The sequence below is a fragment of the Melospiza melodia genome, chromosome 1 (assembly GCF_035770615.1).
Source record: "Melospiza melodia melodia isolate bMelMel2 chromosome 1, bMelMel2.pri, whole genome shotgun sequence".
In the NCBI taxonomy this organism is placed as follows: Eukaryota; Metazoa; Chordata; class Aves; order Passeriformes; family Passerellidae; genus Melospiza; species Melospiza melodia.
The window spans coordinates 5,831,958-5,852,992 of record NC_086194.1 but is presented as its reverse complement, the minus strand read 5'-3'; the positions used below and the strand labels follow the sequence as shown (position 1 = coordinate 5,852,992).

Here is a 21,035-nt window from a genome sequence, read left to right as displayed (position 1 = left end):
GTGAGACGCTGTTGAAAACAGATAAAGAGATGGAGGGGGAAAAAAAATAAATTAAAAAGTCGCTGAGATACTTGCAGTGCTTTGCAGACCCTCCCGCTGCAGACACGGCTGGGCAGCACACGGGGGCACAGCGCGGTGCCGGAGCCGGGGACGCGCCGGGGGCGATGCGCGGTGCCGGGGCACAGGGCTGGGCACCGGGCTGGGCACGCAGCCGAGGCGATGTGCCGTGCCCGAGGCTGGGGACAGGGCTGGGCAATGCACCGGAGGCGATGTGCTCGGCCCCGGGGAGGGAGAGAGAGAGGGCGGCCGCGTCACGCCGCGCTGGCTGGACTAATATGGGGAGCAGCGAGAGGCAGAAACGCGTCCGGAAGGAAAGGACGAGCCCTGTAACACGAGAGCGAAACGGGGCACGGGCACACGCCCGGGGGGCTTGGGGACGGCCCGGGGCTTCCAAGGGGATGGCACCGGGGTGGAAGGCGGGGGAGCAAGTTTGGTGCAGGGGGGTCCCTTCCCCGCAGCACTCAGCTCTATTAAACGCGGCATAATTACCCTGTTATAATCAGGCAGGTATTTTAAAGAGGCTTTAGTGTGATTTTATAATTGTGCATTATGTAACGTGCTAGCAGCGTGTCAGGCCTCAGACAACACTAAGTGCCTGTCTACAGGTCAGGCTGTAACACTTTAATGATGCTCCTTTCTCCTCTCCCCAAAAGCCTCCTGCTAACATTGCTCTCCCTAAACCTCTGCCCACTCCTGGTGGCTGCACGACAGGTGAAAACCAAAACTTTTTTACTGAGTTGCTCCTCTTTATGAGCTTTACATCATGGGGAGGGAGCTTTTATTATTTTTTTTTTTTTTTCCTTATCATCACTTTCTTTAAAGTTCATTTCCCGGGGCAGTGTCTGACCTTGCAGCAGGGACGCTCCTTGGAGGGCTGGAATGGGCTGGCAGTGGGGCACAAAATCTGAGCTGGCTCCTACAGGGGGGGATTTTTTCCCCTGGAAATTACCAGAAATTATCCCTCTGTGCTGTCCTGTTTTGGTTTCCCAAGCCCAAAGTTCTGTTAAACCTGAAGCAAAGCTTGTTAGACCCAACTCGCTGCAAGCCAGCCAGGAGCGCCCGTGGAGTATTCAGCCTCTAACGAAACTGTCCCTTTTAGGGGGTAAAAGTTACCATGTCATTATGATAAGGAAAAGAAACATAGAAAAATCGTTTTAGAACTAGTACAGTCTTTAAGAATGGATTTTGGCTTAAAAAGTTAGTCTCTAATCTATATTTAGCTAATGGGTCTTAAAAATTTGCCCATGAACAAGTTTTTCCATAACTTTGTATAACACAGATTTTTTTGTTTTCTCTAAAGACTTAACATCAGCAGGGAAAAAAAAACCTCAGCCACAACTCCCACTTCCCAAGACCCCTTGAAAACCGTAAAACCTGGCTTAGTGTTGACAGTCAGCCCTCAAGTGCCATGAATATTGAAAATTACTCACTTCTTCCAACACACCTTAATCATGCCCATGGTCTGCTTTCAGTCACCTAACTTTTATACACTTAAAAATAAAATCAGTAAAACTTTTTTAGATATTTAATACTAGAGTTGGATTAAAAACTAATAAAGTACAAGTTGCAGATATCTTTCAAACAATAACTTGAAGGCAGAGCAGTTTTAGTGCCTAAGGGATCCAGAAATCTTTAAAAAGAATCTACAACCTGTTGGCAGGGCTCTCAGTATTGCAGTAAAAGCAAAAGTTTAGCAAACTGGGAAAACTCAATTCAAGATGAGATATGAAATTATAAGTCCAGTGAAGTATGGACTTATTTTTTTCACAACATAAAAGTAAGCTTCTAAATTTATAATTAAATAAAAAAGGGTAAAGGGAAAACTTGGAGCTTAGCAGAATTTTTAATTTTTTTCTGCATGTTTTGGTACAACAGTATTATTTGATGTGTCAAATCTCTACATTCAAAAAGCTCTTGCAATATGATGATAAAAATAAAACTCAGGCCATTCTTGTTATGCAGAACAGTGATTAACAAAGGCTTTGTTCCATACAAAGAGCAGTGAGGCATGTTTTTGCCATGAAAGATAAGGGATCTTTGGACAAAATTTTGCACTTTTATGACTCACAAGGTGACCTCCTGGTGGGAGGCCAAGCTACACCTCCTCAAAGGTGGGAGTGTGAGAAGAGAGGGAATTTTTGTGGTTCTTTTGCCGTCTTTCATGGGAATTTGCCTCTGTGAACTCAGACTGGTTAGAAACCAGAAAAGGAGGGGCACAAACAGTGGTTGTGACAGCTGGTACTGCATGAATTGAACAAAATCACTCTGTCCTGAGCCAGCTGAGGGACTGGGACAGGGGATAACTGTAATAAATGTGTTCTTATTCGTCTCCCAGGCTGAAATCTGGGATCTCACTCACTGCAAATGGACAGCCCGGAGCTAGTACCACCAGCTCCAGAATTATTGGGAAACAAATAAGGAAACACAATTCTAAGGGAAAGAAGATACATTTATAAAGGTGAGCAGATCACCTGCAGCTGCACTGAAAGGAAGACACTGTGTATGTAACAGAGCAGAAGGATCCTACACAACAAAGTTTCTGAACTACCTGGGTCTCTTCAGTGACACAAAAACTGCCAGAAGGAGAGAGGAGTTAGGGACATTCCAGTTCTGGAAAAGTTTTCTTTTCCTCATTATTAGCAACTCTAATTACTTTGAAAGAAGAGCAATGAGACAAATCCTGCAGAGCCAGAAATGTGACCTGATTTCCTTCCTGATTTAGAAACTGTCACTTTGCAAGTGAAACCCAAAGAGACGGAGTCAGGTCAAAGTGGGCTCCTCAGTTTGGTCTGCAGAGTAAATAATAAACCAAGATCAATAGAAACATTGCCAGGGTTTCCTTCTGGTAGGTGTTATAAGGATCCTTTTTAAAGGATAAGTAAACACATGTTTATCTGAACTTATTGCAATCACCCATGACACCATGGAAGAGATAATCACTACAAGCAAACAGAAATATACCCAACAGAGTTCATGTATTTTGCTCCAGGTTAGATGGTGAAAGGAGGGAAAAGAGATGACAGAACTACAACCATAAATTGCTTTATACCATGATTAAGGCCCTACTTCGAGACAATGTGTAAACACAAAGCAGAAATTCACGTGGATATTTAAGAGTGATACTGCTTCTGAGTTACCAAAGTTCTATTTCAGAGAGCTGAGAAATTAGTTGTGGTCATCTTCTAACAATAAGAGCTATAATTTTACAAAGTAAATCATCAGAGACAACTTATGAGGTAGCAATTTTCAGGAAGAACTGAGCACCCACCCTCTGAAAACAACAGGTCCCTTCTATGTTTTTCAAGCTGAACTTTCAAAAACTAAGGCACTAAAGGTGATAACAGATAACAAGTTCCTTCTGAAAAGCAGGACTAGGATTTCCAAATGACCGCCAACATGGTTTAATATGCAACCCAAAATGTTCTTTACTCCCATACACCTTCAAAACACTAAACAGAAAAAGATAAGTTAAACCAATCTCTATCTAACATTATAAAGAGGATATTTAAAGAAATTAAAAGTAGCTATATTTCATTGATCTCCCAGTCAGGATGACATTTCCCATCAGTAAATTTTTTTAAACATAATTTTGACAACGTGTTTAGATCAAGAACACAGTAACTACTCAACCTTTTCCTGTCACATGTAAAGGTCCTGGGGGGCAGTAGCTGGTGCCACAGGTGTTAGTCCATCACAGCGAGAACCGAGGCCACTTTCTGGTTCAAGCCAGGAATAAAATGCTCTCAACTCTGTTGCAGTTTTAAAGTCTGTACCCATGAGCTGTCATTCAGAGTCACAAAGTCTCGTGGTCTACATACCCCCTTCATGGTCAAGGTATTTGGGCTACATACCCAATGATGCAACTGAATACCTTTGTGACCTCTGACGAATGATTGAGGGCATGAAACAGGATCCGTTCTGCCACACTGTACAGAGCCCTGGCATGCTTTAAATCTGCAGGGCTCCTTGCAGCACAAACCACTTCTGTGTGAGAGCTCTGGCTTTAGAAGCTGACCCTTCCTGCCTGTAAAACCCTTGGAGCCTCAGAGAGAAGAGCAAAGCTGCGCTGTGGATGATTCAGAGCGAGCGGCAAGAGCTGAGAAAAACCACGTTACAACACCCAACTCCAGTTATGAGCAAGTTCAGTAAAATATTAATCTGTGATTATTTCTGGCAATATTGTGATCTGCCCCCCTACCAAAGTTACATAAACTCCACTACTCAAGGCTGAGAGCTTTTGGCACATTAATCTAAAAATACCACAACTTCCATTGCTTACATGTTGAGACATTTGCCCCAAAAAGACATAATATTTTTTTATTAAGGACTCTCTGTCTCTGGAACTCTTTGTCAACCACATTTGCCACTTGAAAAGGCTACACCAGTTTAAAAAAATATTAACAAAACCAGTGAACATCACTCCAAATCCAGCTGTATCATTCCCATCCCATCCTAACGCTGGGCTCCCCTCAACTTTTTTGGAAGAGCGTGTCATCAAGGCAACGCACCCAAACCAGCAGAAGTAACACATCCAAAACCACCACTTTCTTGGTCCATTCGAATCAGAGGGTTTCACTCCTCACTGCCTCACAGCTCTGACCTTTCCAATTCTCTGCCACCACAAGCTTATGGGATCTGCCGGATCCATCTGCGTCTCCACCTGGTCTGCTTCCCCACGCCAAAAGCAGGGATCAAATATACGTGTCTGGAAACACATCCCTGCTTTTTCTTCATGCCACCCGGGGGGGAACCCCCTCGCCCGTTTAAGACAACGGGAAGCCTCCAAGACCACTTCTGCCAAACCCCGAAATCCTGGGAAATTGCAGCAAAATGAACTTCAGCACCTTGGACAGGACACACGGACGGAAAATCGCCGAAATCGGCTCATTGGCCCCGAAAATGCCGTGCCTGGACGTGACCCTCTAGGACACATCTGCGGGCCTGTTTATTTTTAGTATTGACAAATCCTCTTTGAACCACCGTGTTTATTCCACCATCCACCCTGTGTTTTGGGGAGAGCTGCTCTCCAGCCCGGCAGGGGCAGAAATCGGGGCCACCAACTCCGGATCCGAGGCTCGTCTGCAGGAGCAGCCTCTGCCTCGGCTGGGACTGGAAAAGCTCAGCTCAAGCACGCCCAAGGCTCAGCTCACCCTTTGCATGGCCAAACGGGACCTGTTGCCATAGATGTGCCTGGCTCGTGTGCTTATTCACTTTTCGGAAGCTCATCCCCACCTCCTCACCCAAATCGCCAAGAAAAATAGAGTTGAAAGGTCTGATTTATTCCCATTGCAGCCACGCTTCGGTTGCATAAGTTTTGCTTTAATTTAGCTTTTGTTCTGTCTCACGGTGCTCCCAGTATGTCACTGTTCCCCTCAGGGCTGCCTTGATAAAATCATTATCACCTTGCTGGAGTGCAGCAGAGCTCTCCCCGATTTGCTTTTATTTACATGAGCCAAGTCAAGTTTTTAATTTGTGACTGCAAATTTTTTAAGCCAAGGTGTTCTACAAACGGCTTTGAGGTGCTTGGTGCCATTAATAAACACACTTAAAATATGCCAGTTCTTATAACAAGTAATACCAGTAACACCCTTGCCATACAGAAGAACGATATATTTCCCCTGCCGCCACAGAAATGACCATTCCAGCTCATTTCTTCCCTTCAACACCTGCCACTACATTTCCACTCACACGCATCTGACACCGGATAACATCAACTGAACAATTGCAGAATATTTTCTGCCTTTCTGGCTCTTCCCGGCACTTGTGGGTGCGGAAGCAAGATGGAAACTAAAGCGAATCTCTGCCAGAATTACCTTTAAACAGCAATATGCATTTCTATCTATATGATTCTACATCCTCTGCTTCTCCAGCCCAACACAAGCTTTGCTGTGCTAACTTCCCTCCGCTCCAGCCCCCGGTCCCTCTCCGCACCCGGCTGGGACGGGACGGTCGCGGTGCCGGTGCCGCCTCCAGGGAAACTTTGGGAAGGGAAAACCCCAGCACTGCTCATTCCTCCTCCGCGACACGCTCTGAACCGGGCATCCTTTCTGTTTCTTTCTTTTTTTTTTTATTATTATTATTATTATCATTTTATTACCAAGCAAACCAACAAGCGGAACAAAATAAAAAAGAGAGAAACTTACATTGGTTTATTTAATTTTTCCTGCTAAACCACCAAGAGTCCCAGAGCCACTTCATTGTATCCACAGAGTTTTAGTCCGCGAGCGGTCCCGTCCCGCGGGGAGCGAGGGCCCGGCTGCCGTGCGCGGAGCGCGCTGCCCGCCCGCCGCCGAGCGCGCATGGCTCGGAGCCGCCGCGCCGTCTGTGCGGCTGCCGCGGGAGCGGAGCGGAGCCAGCGCAGCCCCGGCCGGGCGGGCGGGCGGCGGGGGGGAGTGGGGAGGGATGGAGGGAGGGATAGAGGGAAGGAAGGAGGGAGGGATGGAGCGACGGAGGGAGGGGAGGCGCCGCCCGCCCCGCCGAGCGCGGCCGGGGCGGGCCCGCAGCGCCCCCTGCCGCCGGTGGGGCACGGCGTGAGGGGAAATGGCGGGGAGGCGGCGGGAGCAGGCCGGGCCGCGGAGCGAGGCCGAGGGACAGGCCGGGAAGGAGAAATTATGACAGAAAAGTGGGGAGGAAGGAAGGATGAGAAGGGCTGAGAAGAAAGGGATGAAAAATGGCACACTGAAATGGGATGATGGACTGCTAGAGTCATAGGCTTGTTTAGTTTGGCAGCGGGAAATGTGCGAGGGAGCAATATTGTCAGAGTCAAAAATACTTCCGAGAGCATCAAGTTCAACTCCGAAACCAGCATGGCCAAATCTGCCACTAAGCCCTGTCCCCAAGTGTCACATCTGGTGTCATGGTCTAAGGAGTGAGGCGGGATGAACATGACTGGGGAGAAGAAAGGTGGGATGGGGAAGGATGGGGGAAGCTGCAGTGGAAGTGGGGGTGCCATGGGGACCTTTGAGAGAGAGAGGGTTTAATCAGGGCTAAGGGGATGGAGGAGAGGCTCTGGCAGCAGGGCACAGCAAGGGATCCCTCAGCACACACAGGGAGGTGTGAACAGTGCCAAAGCTGGACACTCTGACCACCCCCAACCAAACCCCAATCCTTCCAAAACCTAATAAATGTGCACATCAAGTGGGAGTGAGCACCTGCAGCTGCCTGACACAGAGCCCCCAGCCTCAAGGAACAGCTCCCTGGATCATGGTTACAGCACAGCAATTCCAGTGAGTGAAAACAGCAGCTTTCACCCAAAATAAGCTGCCCAGCAGCGACTGGGAAGGTCATGGGTAGGTAGACATAGGTGAAGAGAGAAGTGGTAAGGATCTTCCAGCCATGTGAAGCATTCAAGGTGGTAAAAGTGAAAGAAACTTCTGAAAAATTGAAAACAACATCAAATTACTGAGGTAAAACAAAAGAGAGGGTGGTATTGCTTTACTGCCCCACTGATGTGTTGGGAAGTGTCTGCCACCACTCTGGAGAGAGTGTGGAGCTGTAGCAATACTCAGGTGACAGCAGCTCAGGGTGGGGAAAGGTGCTGGGAAAAGAGCAGATCATTGAGGGGAAAAAACTGAGGGGCTGCAGTGGCTCTGGGAAGGCAGCTCACTCAAGAAAAGTGGACAACTGAGGAAAAGCAGGTGTGCACTCTAGGACAAGCTCATGCTCAAGGAAATTATTGATTGAGGGATTAAAAATGTGCAAAGATTCTGGAAAAGCAGGAAATAATGGAGTGTATCATAGGGAAGAGCTGGGTGAGGAAGAAGAGAGAAGGAAGTGAGAAGAGAGAGTGGAAGTCAGAGACTAGAAAAAGATAACAGTCAACAGGAGATGGAGGGGAATGAAGACCAAAAAAGGCAGAAAATATGGACCTGGGGAACAGAGCCAGTGAAAGCATAGAGCAGCACAGAAAGATGTGAGTGGCAGAAGACAAATCCTCAAATGTTAACCTCTCAACATGAGGCTGAAGAGTGGCTGCTCAAAGGGAGGCAGGTTCTCATGAGCACCCAAAGAATATGGGGTGGGCACATCTTCAGCCCCATAAAGGCAAATGGTGAATCCTTGGCATCTCAGCCACCGTGCCAACACATCTCTGCAGGACACCTCTAAATTACAAGAGGCAACATCATCTTTTCAGTAATATTTAGTGGATTTCCAATATCTTATTTAAATTCGACCAAAACCAGAATCCACACCAGAGTGAGAAAGCTGTGCAAGGATGGCTGCTGGGGTCACTCTGCTCATCCCAGCTGCAAAGCTCTGCTGGAAATCCTCCACACTGGGATGGTCACAGTAAGGTCCCACCCTAACAGTGCTCTCTGCACCCAAAAACACTCCCAGGGGTATTGAGACCTTCAGAAACTCCTATCACAGAGCCATGACATCAAAAAATGGAATTTCTTGCCCCAAATACCTAAAAAATATTATTGTGAGGTAGTTGGGCTTATACAGAGAGAAGACACATGAACCTACAGCTGCTTCCTGTGAGGGAGGAGTAAATATAAAGCTTGGACTCAATGATCTTGGAGGTCTTTTCCAGCCTCAGTGATTCTGTGATTCACAGACTGCAGCACAGTGCTCTGTGCTGATGAAACAACAGGTGCTGGTGTGAATAGAAAGTTTGAGGGTATTTTCATTTTATATAAATATATATATCTTTTATATTTTATGTAAAACATTTCTATTTTATTATTAAATAAATTTTATCTTTTATTTTATATAAAATAAAAATTTTATACTATTATATATGAAAATATTTTTTGTATTCTTTTCCATCCCATTCTTACCCTAGTCAGAATTTATGAATGTAAACCCTCTGTCCTCCCTTGTTCTTCCAGAGCTGCAATAGCAGTGATCTCAAGGTGAAGAGCAGGCAGCATCTTACTGTCACAGATTTAGTAGCACAGCCAAGGAAAGGAGGGAAAAGCCACAAAATTTCACCTAATGTCCCAAACGCTGGTCCTGAATAATTTCTTGTCTTTCTTTTGCTGTCCATAAGAGAATTTCTCTGTAAATTTTTAACGCTAATGCTTTTTTTACAGAGGGACAAAACACTATTAAAACCTCATTGAAGCACCAGGATGACCCATCTGTTTCATGTGTCTTTACAAATACAGAAATTACTCATAATACTAGAAAATCCTCAATCCTGTGATAATGAAATCAGCTCAGTCTGAACTCAGCTTATAGAAAAAAACAGCAATATTTACAAAGGGAATAAATCAGATTAATAAAAGGTAGGAAGAAGCACAAGAGAAGGAAAGCCACCTTTAAAATTTCTTCCATGCCAGGAGCAGGACTGCTATGGTTCCCCCATTTTCTTCTCCCCAAAAAAAGAATCCTTTCCCCTACTTTTCAAGCACTTATGTGCTTTTTGGCTTCCTCTTTTTAAATTGCCTCCCTTCAGAAGACACAGAAATGTAAGCCAGGAGCTCACAATGAAATCAGCATCTCCAAATCCAACAGCAAATGGGGGAACACCCTTGGCACAGGAGACCTCCAAGTGCAAACACTAATTATGAAGTAGCAATGCTAATTGGAGCCCCATAGGCTAATCAGAGAGAAAAAAAAATATTAAATCTGTGCTGCCTTGCCAAAATCTTCCCCTCTGCAAGAAGCAGTCAGGTAGTGCTGGCTTACTGACTGTCTGAAAAAGTTCAGGCAAGTCAGCAGAAAACTAATAAATGTGCATGTCAGGTGGGAGTAAGTACCAGCAGCAAAAAAAATACTATGGGAGATCAGTTGGTGTCATCTTTCTCTTCACTTCTCCCTTAAATAAAAATACCTTTTTCCCCACAAAGTGAGCACTGCATTCTTAAAGGGGTTATAGACAGCAGTGCTGGTTGCAAAAAAATCCATTTGTTCTCCCAAAAATGCTCATAGAAACTTTCTTTTATCCCAGTGACATTTGTAAGTGCCTTTTTAAGGAAACAAAGAGTCTGAAAAATATGCAGTTCATGAAAGCCTGAGCTTGGGAAAAAGTTTTAGTTTAAAGTATACTGTGTATTTTGTTTATTGAAACAAGTTGAAAAAAAAAAAGGTTAAGTGTTTTTTTCTTGCAAAATTCAATTTGGAAAAAAAAAAGTAGTGCTTTCCTTTACAATTTGAAAGGTTTCTCCATGCCCTCCCACCTTGCTAGCACTCAGTGAAGTGCTTTTGCTTTCCACAGACTTTGACTTTTTATAAACCCTTTTACTACCTGGGATAAGTGCTGAGAGAAGCTCCTTTAGCACGAGGTGCCATGAGGCTGTAGTGCACAAAATTCAGTTTAGCCAACACTTCCCTCTACTGGGAAAGGAAAATACTGCCATTTGTTTTAATTCCCTTTGAAATAAAGGAAGAGGGTGTGAAGGGGTTTTCCTGCCCAAAGATGGGAGATTTGGGGGCATGTGGGATGAAAAAAGGGCAATCACCAATACATCGCTCTTTTATTATCCAAACAAAAGAGGTTTGGACACCCCATATTGATTTCTCCTCAAGGAGGACGCCCACAAATTCCTTTCACTGATGGTTTTTCAGCCTCACTGAGAGGGAATAACCAAACCAGCAGGGCTGGGACCCCACCACACCATTCTAAGGAATAAACCCACTCTGCCAAACACCCTGTGTGGATCTCACACTGAGCCACAGCAGGGAATGATGTTAAAACTTCATTGTATAACACACTCTGCGATCTGGGTTTATTCCTCCCTCTAATGAGAGCCCTGATTCCTCCTCATCCCCCCCACTTCACTTGCAATAAGCAAAGAGACCCTGACACAAACCCAGCTGCCGTGTCAGGCTACATCTGTATCAGTCTTCAGCTTCTGCCTTTTAATTAAGTGTATCATCCTCGTGGAGCAGCTCTCATCAAGCATCCACGGGGAAATCCTGTAACGCCTGGATAAATTGCTACATTTGTTCAATCAGACTCAAAGATAGAGCCCTAAAGCGAGCTTATCTAATTTAATGGGGGAGAAAAAAAATTTACAGGCTGGCAGTGCCTCTGTCAACGACTGTGTCCAAGTGTAAAGAAAGCATTCAATGCTCTGATAGACATAACAGCTCACATCATTAAAGTAAAATTAATTTTCCTCTCCCTGAAATGGCTCACCTCTCAATCCCTCCAAAATTAGGTTGCTTCATGTCTAACCAGAAGACAGCTGCATTTTAATTTATAGGTGAAAGAAGGTTATGTTGGGCTGGGCTGAATTATGACCCATTACCATGCTTTTGCCACCTGTGGCCAGCACAAATATTTGGTTATTAGGCAGTTCAGAGAGCAGAGGAACACAGCTTCATTAACAAGGGAAAAGCATTTACATGGGATTTCCTGATTAGCTTGAGTTACCAGAAAAGCTTTCTGTGCTTTTTGGAGGAAGCAAAGATATCCAAGCATCCCCTTTTCCTACATCAGATAAAGCCTCCTAAAAGGGGATGTCACACTCTGAGCCTGTGTAAAGTCAAAATTTATTCCTTCCTTTTTGTGTCAAAAACATGATTCAAGACACAAAAATCTTTTTACCCTCTTCCACCTAACAGAACACCAGAACTAAAAGCATCTCTGACAGAGTCAGAGTAAGCTGGTTGATTGATTAGTTTCAAACACCTGCAACCTGTATTTAGAAACAAGCCTTGAGAAGCATCTTTGAGGCACAGATAACAAGAAAATCCCCACAAGGACTGCAGGGAAACTCCAAGTGATAATTTTCTGTATTTAATACCCTGAACCCTCTCTTTTCCATCATGCCCTCCCTGCTCCATTTTAACACTAATTAAAGGCAAACTTCCTTCCACTACATTTACTTAATATTTTACATGAGTCATGAACCATTTCCTTTTTACTCTTTAATTTGAATCTCCTTATTAATTTCAATGCCTATTAGTTTGCATTCAGACTCCACCATTTCAGCTTCTGGGAAGTGCTTAGGGTACAAAGACCTAAGCAATAATGGCCACAATGTTTTTCAGCACAGAAACAGGCCTGGGGACTACTTGGGACTGCTCTAGGCTGTTGATGCTCACATAGGTCAGATCTTGGGCAAATTGTGGTCACAAGTGGTTAAGTGACTCAGAATTTCTGAAGAAACCTGACCAATCTGAGGCAAATTAAACTGTGCTCTTCTCCTGTTCCTTTTCTTATAGAGTTTCCTGTAAGGGCACTGAAGGACAAAGATTTTGTGGTGCATCTTTCTCAGGTGCTTCTCATTGATCCTTTCATCCTTAAATTAAGTTCTAAATGCAGGATTTGTAGTCTACTCAGCTCTGACTCTCCATGTTATTTTATTTGCAGAAGTGCCCACAGAGCATAAAAATGTGACAATATTTTCTTCTGAAAAGAGGACAGCCAGGGAAATGATCATGGGTCAGTTGGACTCCACGATCTTAGAGGGCTTTTCCAACATTAATGGTTCTGTGATTCTACAACTGATTTAAGGGATTAGACAATTATTATTATTTTTTCAGCATCTTCAAGCTGATCAGCCTAAGGAGCTCCAGGTGGACATGAGGCCTGCCCTCGAGCTCTTGTAGCTCTGAAACTCTTAGCCTGATGCTGCAAAGAATAATTTAGGTAGGAAAAAACCTCCAGGATCATCAAGCCCAGCAGCTATTAACCTGATACTGCCAGGTCCACCACTAAACCCTGTCCCTACATGCCATATCCACATATTTTTCAAACCCTTCCAAATGATGGTGACTTCACCACTTCTCTGGGCAATGTGTACCAACCTCTGAATGCCCCTTTTGTGAAGTAATTTCTCCAAAGATCCAATCTAAACGTACCCTGAGGCCATTTGCTCTTATCCTTATCATCAGGGAGAGGAGAGGGAGGGAGCAAGTAAGCATCACACAGCCACTTGCTCACTCCCCTACCAGTGGTACCAGGGACAGAATTGGAAGAATAAAAGTGAGAAAGTTCATGGGTAGAGATAAAGACAGTTTGAGAGAAAAAGCAAGAGCCACACACACAAGCAAAGCAAAACAAGGAATTAATTCTACATTAATTCTGCCCATGGGCAGGCAGGTGTTCAGTGATCCCCAGGAAAGCAGGGCTCCATCACTCATAATTCACTTGGGAAGACAAAAACCATCCCACTCACTATTCCCCCCCACCCATTATTCTTTATTCCCCCCACTTTATACACTGAGCATGATGTCATATGGTCTGGAACCCCTTGGTCAGTTAGGGTCAACTGTCCTGGCTGTGTCACCTCCCAGTTTTCCCACTCCCCTCACCAGTAAGGCACTCTGAGAAGCAGAAAAGGCCTTGGGTCTGTGCAAGCCCTGCTCAGCAATAACAAAAACATCTCCATATTACAAAACCAGTTTCCAGCATAAATCCAAATAGCACCATACTAGTTATCATAAAGAAAATTTACCCCAGGCAAACACAGCACATTCCATCCCTTGTTCCATACCATTGGCATCATGTTCAGGTGATAAAATACTCAACACAACTTAATTAACCTTAACTTCCCTTCCCATCCTTCAAAGCAATAAACAGTTGAGGTATCTGAATGACCAGAGGCCAAGAAAAGAGGCCGTCAAAGTCCAGTCCTTCTCAAAAAGGGCATGAAACCTGGTCCAAAATGCATGTGAGAAGGGTGTGTAGGGAGCCAAGCAGAGCCCCCATCTCACTGGAGACTTCTGCTGTAAAGATGCCTCAGTCCCAGCAGTAAAAGCTCTGGTGGTGGGAACGTGGGTCAGAGATTCTCAGCAATGGTGAGAGTTGTTTTCTTAACAACGTCTGCAGTAAAAGGATCTTTGTGTCCATTTAGTCCTTGACTTTAGCTTGACTTTCCTTCCTATCCTTCAAAGTGATAAATAGATGAGGTATCAAATGACCAGACCCCAATAAAAAGGTCATGAACTTCCAATTCTCCACACAAAGGGCGTGAAACCTTGTCTGAATGCACATGAGAAGGGTGTGGAGGCAGCCAGGCAAAGCCCTCATCATATCACTGGAGCCCTATGTTGTGAAGAGGCCTCAGTCCCAGCAGCAAAAGCCTCTGGTGGTGGGAATATGGGCCAGAGAGTCTCATCAATGGTCAGAGTAGTTTTCTTAACAAGGTCTGCGCCAAAAGGTTCTTTGTGTTCATTTAGTCCCTAACTTTGGGCTCCATCAGTCACAGCGGTCACCCAGGACAGGAGGAATGGAGTGTTGTGCTGGGTTACTGAGCACCAAACCCATCTCAGGTCAGATCACTCTGCTCTTTCACTGCTTGTTTTAATTCCTTTCCTCCACTGGTCCATGTGGCTCCTGGTCCAGTGATTCCTGTAATGTGCACAGTCCTCCACAGCTGCAGGGAGCTGCTCTGCTCCTCACCATCATCTTCACCACAGGTTTCAGGGGCATCTCTGCTTCTCCTCCTCCAGAGTGGTGTTCCACCCATGGGAAACAGCTCCCCACAAACTTGTCCAGCAGAGATCCTGCCCACAGGCTGCAGTTCTTCACTGGTGTGATCTCCACAGGATCACAGCCTCCTTCAGGCATTAACCTGCTCCAGCATGGGCTCATCCACAGTTCACAGCCCCTTTGGCTGGAGCTCACTCTTGGGAGTCCCAGCCTGTCCAGCTCAGCAGCACAGACACACCAGTGATGCCCTGGCCATCTGCCAGCCCAGGCAGGGCTGTTATCATCACCAGGGCTCTTATCAATATGTGCCCAGGCACAGCAGAGTACCTTGACCAGCAATTGTAAAAAGGAGCCACTAATGAGGCTCTAATGCACAGCCAGACAAGTGAGCCCCATGGCAAGCATAGGAGCCTGCCAATCAATAGCTAAATGGCAATAGCAGCTATTAAATCAATCTAGCACATTTCAATCAAATCTCTCATTGTCTCTAAACCCTTTGAGCTGCACATTGAGCATGACAAAAAGTCTGTTGTGGTTTAATCCCAGGCAGCCACTCAGTCACTCCCCCACCAGCAGGATCAGGGAGAGAATCAGAAGAGAAAAAATGAGAAAACTCATGGGTGGATATAAAGACAGTTTAAAAGATAAAGCAAAAGCCACACACATAAACAAAGCAAAACAAGGAATTCATTCAACACTTCCACCGGCAGGCGTTCAGCCATCTTCAGGAGAGCAGGGCCCAATCACACATAGTGATGAATTGGGAAGACAAATGCCATCACCCCAAATATCCCCCCATTTTATTTAGTGAGCATGTGGTGTGGAATATCTCTTTGGTCACTGGGGATCAGATGTCCCAGCTGTGTCTCCTCCCAGCTTGTCATGCACCCCAAACCCCTCAGCAGTGTGGCAGTACAAGAAGCAGAGAAGGCCTTGGTGCTGTGCAGGTGCTGCTCAGCAATATCCAAAGCATCTCTAGATTACCAACACTGTGTTCAGCACAAACCTAGAACCTAGCCCTATACACCTTTACTGTAAAGAAAACTAACTCTCCCCAAGCAAAAATCAGCACAATTCACCAGCTACATCTTTTGTCTGAGAAGTGAAGAGTCACACATTAACCATGACATCTTTGGGCTTTCTGCTTCTCCCTTTGGTCTGTTTGCCAGCAGCCTGCAAACTCCTCACCCTCTCCTTGCTCCCAACTCCTATTTTTATATTTCCATAACATCCCACCACCAATTTCTCCCTCATCTCTATGTAGAAAGTAGTTTTAGACTAGGCTAAATCTGGTAGCTAATGCAGCAGGCCCAGTTACTTCCTGAGAAAAGTTACACTGAAGTCACCAGGTTCTCCAATCATCCAGAAATTCAACCTATTAAAAATGGAGGAGTCTTTCAAATATTTGTTTTACCTCTTTGGAGAAGATTTTATACAAGCCTATAACTACTCAAGGCCATCAGCTCTTCATATTTAATCGTTAATGCCATGTCCTTCCTCTGACAGAGAGAGCCCTTAAGAACCAGATGCCCTTGACTGGAAATGTCCCATTAAAGCACATCAATGCCACACTGAGCCACCACATCTTGCTTTTCCAAGCTGACCCCTCTGAGTGCAAGGTCAGACCCTGACTGGGTATTGAATATGCTCAGCATCGAGCAAAGTCCAATTCTTTTCCTCCTCTGCAATATTTGAGTACACTCTCAGAGAGAGAGTTTATTTTATTTACTCTTTCGTCTATTTTCAAGCATTGATTTGGGAGTGGCTGCAAAAGGGATAGGACTGGGGCTTCTGCCAGATTTTTGGGGGCAATTGCTCTACTCAGCACAAACACAGCCATCCACAGAAAATAACACACAACTCTAACATTTGACTCTGGTCTCCAAAAGAGTTGGGAGACTGCAACAGCCCCCTCTTTTCAGAGCATTGTGAAGTCCAACAGCAAGAATGGAAGCTGGAAAAGCACCTTTTAATTCTCACATACTGCTGCTCCTAACTGATTTTCACTCCTTAGCCCTTTCTGTACTCATGTTCATATAGAAAAAAAAAACAAAAAGGACAAACAAAAGCTAATTTCCACAGTGTTTAAAGTAAAAGAAAAGTTGAAGAGCAAACACAGGTGAGACACAGGCAGGAACTTCTGAATGCAGTGACAACGGGCCCCATTTTCTTTTACACTATTTAACTACTTTTCTAGTAAAAATGGAAACAGGAAAATCACTTCTGTCAGACCCACCCCAAAAAACATACCACAACTCCATATGTATCTTTTCACACCTCAGACAGAGTACTAAAGACAAAGAAAAGTACAACAACAAAACCCTTCCCATAAAACAGGCAAACAAATGCAGCCATTCCTTTAGAAAAAAAATAAAGAATCAAGGATAAACTCATCAAGTCTACAGACATAGAAAGCCTGGCTTTCAACAAACATAGCAAAAATGTCTCTAAAAATAGAGAAATATTCCTATATCTGCACTGCTGTCTTGTTAGATATGAATGCTATTGGTGGTTCAGAGCATAGGTACCAACAAACTCTAATCCTTACTCCAACAACAAGGACCAAACAAACAAAACACTCCAATCTTCTCTCCCCAAAAAAATTTAAAAACAAGCAAACATCAAGAAAAAAAAACCCAAAAAACAAACCAAACAACTAGCCCATAAAACAAAACATCAAAAACCCCTAAAACACCCCACAAAAGCACCCCTAAAAATCCCACCAACAACAAACAAAAACCCAACATCCCCCCCCAAAAAAGCAAAACAAAAAAACCCTCAAAACCAATAAAAAACAAATCACTACTCAAATACACCCAACCTACCCACGCCTCTCCTGCCTTATAAATAGTTTGTTTCCTGATTGTTTATCCCTTTCAGCTGTTGCCTCATGCATGAACATGTTAACCCTTTCCTTGGCACATCCAATTAAGCTCCCAGCTGTTGGATCCTGTTCTTCAGCCCCACCCAAGGAGGTGAATATTGGCTGCATACCATCCTGGCTATAACAACCACGCCAAACTCAGCTGTGTTATTGGTTTGCCAGATTAGGAAGATGTTGACAAGAGCCAAAATGTTCTTGATTGTTGAGAAAATGCCTGTGTGAGAGGTTTCAAGAGCTCCTTCCATTCACATGAAAATAATAAATACAGAGGTGATAGTGAGGAACATTTTCATTAAAGGTACTAATAAAATTTTATTGTATTATTAAAGGTGTATCAAGAACCAATGACTAAAGTCAAGCTAATTCAAATGAAGAGGTAAGCTTTAACTGTGAGGCTGATTAACTGAGAAACAAATTACCAGGTGGAAAACATTCTCCTTGATGTCCTCAGGTCAAGAGCTGGAACCTCAGCAGAACAAATGACTTTAGTCAAATAAAACCAAGCCCATCTTTAAGATATTTGTCTGTACTGACCTGCTTTTCCAGTTCCTTTCAGTGAAAACATGGAAAATACCTTTCCACTTTCTGGTGTTACTCTCCCAAAATATATATATATTTGAAGACTCAGTTAGGGACCATCTCAATCCTCTTAAAGGGATAAGCAAACACATATTGGATTATTGGATCTTGCTGTTGTGGGGAAACTTGTGCTTTACAACCAACAGGGTGAAAATGAAAAATTTTCCATGTGCATCTTCCTGTATGCAAGAGGCCTGGTCCATAGCCATGGGATCATGGCAAGCTTTCACAGGGAAAACTCACCACAGGAAAACTGCAAATTGCACCCTCTTATAAGCTTTGGAGGGAGGGTGGTTGATGCAGACTGTTCCAAATAAGCCTTACTCAGTACTCTGCTTTAACCCTCACATTTATTCCTCTCTCAGGAACAGTCACATTTCTTGACTTTCGTTTTGCAGGATTGAAGAAACCGGGATTCCAATTTTCTTTCTACAGGCTCTCTAATTTCCTGTACATGTAGAAACCCTTTAAATCTTGTTTGGATTGTATAAATCTTCCTTGAGCATCTCGTACCAGTGGGTGCAGAGGTGCAGCCTCACCAGTGCCTCCTCTTTGCCTCAGCACCACCTGCACCCCATGGGCTGTGTCTGAGCTTACACAGCCTCATTTAATTTCTGTGTTTCAGAATTGCATCACATTACACATCCCAGCCCTTCTGTTCCAGTAGCAGACCCGAGTCTCCACAGATGTGGAAACTGGGAATATTTCTGTCTGCTCTGGGGTGCCCTGACCCCCAGGGCAGCACTGACTTTGACCCTCATCCATGGAGAAAGTTTCCCAGACTTCAAGATAGGCCAGAATCCACAAAAGTGTGAAATAGATTATAGAGAGCAGTGTAGGTGTGTCACTTGGTGAGAAATTGAGGTTTTGGGGTTTTTAGTGTGTTGTGGATGGAAGCAAGATGGAGGGCACAGGGTGTCATCCTGGGTTTCTTCTTCATGCTGCTTCTTCCTCCTTCTCCATGGGTTTGGGTGGCATTTTGTAACTGGGCAGAAAATCTGCACTGTGGGCTCTGTGGGATCAGTTATTGGGTTAAAAGGGAAATAATCCAGGTCTCAGTTCTTAATTGGATAGTTTAGTCTTAAAAGCCCTTGGAACAAGAGATTGTTGGCCATTTTGTGCCTTCTAATGAAAAGCTGCTGAACTCCCAGCAGTGAGACTGTTTTACTGATAAGAAATAATAAACACCTGAGTCCAAACATGAAATATTGTCCCAAGTGCCTTCAATCCAGACCCAGAGAAACCAATGACTGGTACCCCCACACACAGGGATCTGCTGTTCCCATCCCCTGAAAGCAAATGTCCCCATTTGGCCCCCAGTGGAGCCCTTCATGCTCTGCTCCCTTACATTCTCTCAGGATAGCAGGGGATAAGATTTGCCACATTCTTATTTCTTAGAAAACACATTTCAAACCTTTTTAAATTCAATTTTCCACTTTCCTTCAAATCTTTGATTGTTTCCTCTCCAAAATGTGCCCCACAGCCCTGCAATATACTTAGTTCAGATCAGCAAGTCTCTGCTTGAGCTGCTTGTTACCTCCTTTTCTAATGCAAGTGTTATATTTAGGTTGGATTTTGTGGATTTTTTTCTCTCCTGCAACCTTTCCTGATTTGACAGGTTCTCACAAAATCCTTAGAGAGAGAGATCTGCAGGTTCATGTGCCAGTTCTCAACAGGATTTTTGGAAAGGTGTTGTTCTGGACCCCAGCTCCATTGTTTTAATTCCCTTTTGTGTCCATCCATGGATTTACTCACATTTCCATTCAAACACTTCTTGTTTGCCAAAGAAAATATAATCCCAGATTGACAATAGTCTTCACCAAAATTTAAGGAGATTACATACCTGATGTTTATAATATATATAGACAGATAGATAAACTTTAAAGCTATCCAAACCCTCATCCCTGCCCCATTTTAAACCAAACTCACATCTTCTTTACGTTTTCTTCTTCTTTCTTATATAGCCAATGATTTATTTATTACTGTTTCAGCTTCTTATTCATGGTCTCATTCTCTTTTACACTGGAAATTCTCACTCATTTTGTTTTCTGACCTTTAAACGGCAGCTTTCTTTAAGCACAACCCTCCTCCCCCTCCCTGTAAGCTCTCTGCTTCCTGCTAATACTTTTTCAGTATTAAGTTATTTACCTGTTCAGGTTTCACTGTCTATACTTGAGACAGAGGCCCCACATTTTTTATATTTTTTTTTTACATTGAAAATGTCATTTTGATCGAAACCCACTAGGAGGAAGCATTCAACAAGTTTCCCTGTCCAGATGTAGATCCCAGTCTTAATTCCATTAAATTCAGATAGTTTTGAGCAGGAACCAAGGGGCCTGCTGGATCACAGATCCCCTTGAAAGTGCTGTGGCACATAAAACCTCAAATCGTGTAACTATTTACCTTCCAGTCAAACTGGCTTCTCTGCTTCTGCTAAAATCAGTTTTGTGACTCCATCCTCTGAAGAAGAGAAACCACCTCTAATTTACAAGTTAATTTTTCCCTATTCTATTTGTCTTTTAAACATTTTTCTCCCTTCCTCATATTTTCTCACCTGCTTTATTTACTGAGTCACGATGCATCCTCTCAGCTGTTATTTCTAGGCTGAAAACACTAAAATTCTCATATCACACATTATTATTATTCCTCCTAGCATTGCTTCCCAGTACATGATCTAGTTTTAATTCACAACTGTTGAATTGCAAAGATGTCTAGTGAACAGGAGGAAAAAATGTTGCCTTTCTTTCAAGCACAAGTGGAGTTTCATGCAGCTCCATCAATTTGCCCAAGAGCTGAGTAACACTGAACTAAATTATTCACGTGGTTCAATTAATGATAGTCTCAATGTTAAAGTCAGTTTAGCCTTTGCTACAGGTCCTGAAGAAAATATTGCTGAAGAAAACAGCTTTTTGTTAATTAATTTTTTTCCCCCCTCCCCCTTTAACACTTGACTGGTTTGCAATTATTCAAGGATTTTCCATTGCTTTGATTTCCTATGAAAAATATATGAAGCCCACTACAGAGAGGTACAGATGTTCTTGAGTTCTCAGGTCTTTCATTATTATATTTATTCCACATCACTATCAAAGGAACAAACTGATACATCATGTTGTTGAGCTTGTGTTTCTCATGGGCTGTCAAAGGGAAAAACTCGCAGGCCTCAATTTTTTTTTTTGTCTG

The 21,035-nt window shown here is 43.8% G+C and overlaps 1 protein-coding gene across 4 annotated transcripts in view; it reads right to left on the bottom strand.

Moving 5' to 3' along the window:
- The window catches only part of LOC134430394 (sodium channel protein type 5 subunit alpha-like), a 218,808-nt gene extending 212,488 nt beyond the window's left edge, over nt 1-6,320 (bottom strand). For all 4 annotated transcript variants that reach the window (XM_063178066.1, XM_063178152.1, XM_063178232.1 and 1 more), the window contains exon 1: nt 6,204-6,320. The gene's annotated coding sequence lies outside the window, so the exon portion shown is untranslated. The remainder of the gene's footprint in view (nt 1-6,203) is intronic.
- Nucleotides 6,321-21,035: the final 14,715 nt, after the last annotated feature.